The 2,105-nt window shown below is 42.7% G+C and overlaps 1 non-coding gene across 1 annotated transcript; it reads right to left on the reverse strand.

Annotated features, from left to right (window-relative positions):
• Positions 1 to 423: 423 nt before the first annotated feature.
• LOC124626538 (U6 spliceosomal RNA) lies at positions 424 to 530 on the reverse strand. The gene has a single exon (XR_006981403.1). It is a non-coding gene; the product is annotated as a U6 spliceosomal RNA (small nuclear RNA).
• Positions 531 to 2,105: the final 1,575 nt, after the last annotated feature.

Raw genomic sequence — 2,105 nt, forward strand, 5'->3', positions numbered from 1 at the left:
TATAATGTTGTGGCTTGTCCACAACAGGAGCTGGAGGACATCACTGGTCCAAATAATAAGGTGTTCTTTGCTATAATTAATGTTATAACAGCTATAAAGTCATTCCCTTGCCAACCTCACTCTCTTTTATTTTCATTGAATAAAATATTCATAATTAATTAATTATTCTATTTATATTTTATCTGTTTCTGATTTTCTACACTGTTTTGAAAAGTAATGTTTCTACAGACTACTAACAACTAACAGGATAAAAGGATTAAAAAAAGAAACTATAGTCAAAAATGATTTTAACTGTAAATCAGTTAAATATAAAGCTGTTCCTGTAAAGTTTTCTGGCACAGGGAAACTCATTACAGAAGAGGACTTTGCACTTACCAGTAATGTGTCAATTAATCACACCCAGAACTTCATTGGTTCCAGTCCAGACTCCAGGTCCTGCTCCACAGATTTGCGTGTCATCCTTTTACAGGGGCCATGCTAATGTTCTCTGTATCTATCAAATTTTAGTATGCGCTGCCGTAACAAGGTGCTGGTTCACTAGTCCAGCCATTAGTCTGCTCCCAGACACAAAGCTACTAACCATGATCAGCTGTTCCACATTGCCCTTAAAAAGACTCGCCAAATATACAACCACTCTCATCAAATCACTTTGCTATCGCATCATATTGTGTGACTGTGGCTCTGTTTCATTCCTTATGACCGCCAGAGACAGTGCTTTAGTAGTGTATAATCACAGCGCCAGCCAGACAGTATGAGAAATAAATACCAACGAAGTCACATGGTGGCGTGACCTGAGCGTAGGTGATATGAGCCACTGCAGCTCAGCAGTCCACCTCTTTCGCTTCTTGCCAAAATTTGTCCCTCAAATCTGTGACAATGCTTTTGGCATTGCACTGTTTTGGACTGTAGTAACAACTTGTTTGTTTTCCAGATTGCTCACCCTTTGTAAGTACAAGGCTTAGCATTGCGGCTACACACTGTCAAGCTATGAGCCACTTGCCAATGCATGCGAGTTGTTTTATCTTCGGGAATTTCTCTGCACGGTGTTCTGCTTACCTCACAGTTCTATCCAGAGGCGTATTACCTGCTTTGTAGCTATTTATTGAGTGAGTTTGTGTTCCTGCTGTATTGTGTTATATATTGTGTTGTACTTTGTGACTGCCGGGCATAACCATGGGTGTTGTTGACTTTTTATTTGAAGCTCTTACACTCTCCTCTACATTCCTTAAGGTTCATCTGGAGGTAGGAGTATTTATTTGAATTAGTTTGGTGGCTCTCCTCGTGGTTGTATCCAGAGGTTCTCCACTTTCACGGTTATGGCTTTTAGCTCCATTCTCACTGCCTGTCCCTTAAATTGTAAGCTTTGTCCAAACAAGCATCTTCCTGACCATGGATATGATCTCTGCCCATTATGCCAATGTGTTCAACATCTGAAGGAAGCATTTACAGACCCATGTCCACATTGTAGCTTGCTGCCGATGTCTTGAGAGACAGCTGGACTGGACTACAACTGGGACTGTTCCCTTGGCTAAAAGGAAATCTAGATCTAGGGGAAATCATTTGACAGGGCACCTGTTATCAAAGAATGTGACTGGTCTTTCTTCAGACATGGCATAGATGAAACGTCTCTTACAGGCCCTTCAGCCAGCAAACTTAGTTCCTACTGCTACTATGGCTCCCATCAGGGACACTCACTCACACAACTTCTAGTGAGGAGGCTACTGTCTTACTTTACACTCATCATAGCCCCCACAATGACGCTATGCCTACATGTGCTTCCATGTACACATTTTCAGGCCCATCTTCTCACTGATGTCACTGGGCTTCAGGATAAGCCAGCAGGGTACGCATTAGCTGGTGGCTCTGTTTATGACTCACTTCACTCTTCAGGGATGGCCTCACCTTAGGTGGATGACACATTGGAGGCACTGCAGGTCATCTTGGCCTTGATTAATGCCCTGCACATCCTGTTCAGTCCCGTGTGTTTTTTTTTTCGCAGGCCTTCACTGAATGACTCTTTTGCTATGCCTGCATATAAGGACTTCATAGCAGAATTTTCGAGTGCCCTCAAAGGGCCAAGGATGGCCAAGAGGTGTTCCAAGACC

Source organism: Ictalurus punctatus, chromosome 2 (assembly GCF_001660625.3).
Source record: "Ictalurus punctatus breed USDA103 chromosome 2, Coco_2.0, whole genome shotgun sequence".
Lineage (NCBI taxonomy): Eukaryota > Metazoa > Chordata > Actinopteri > Siluriformes > Ictaluridae > Ictalurus > Ictalurus punctatus.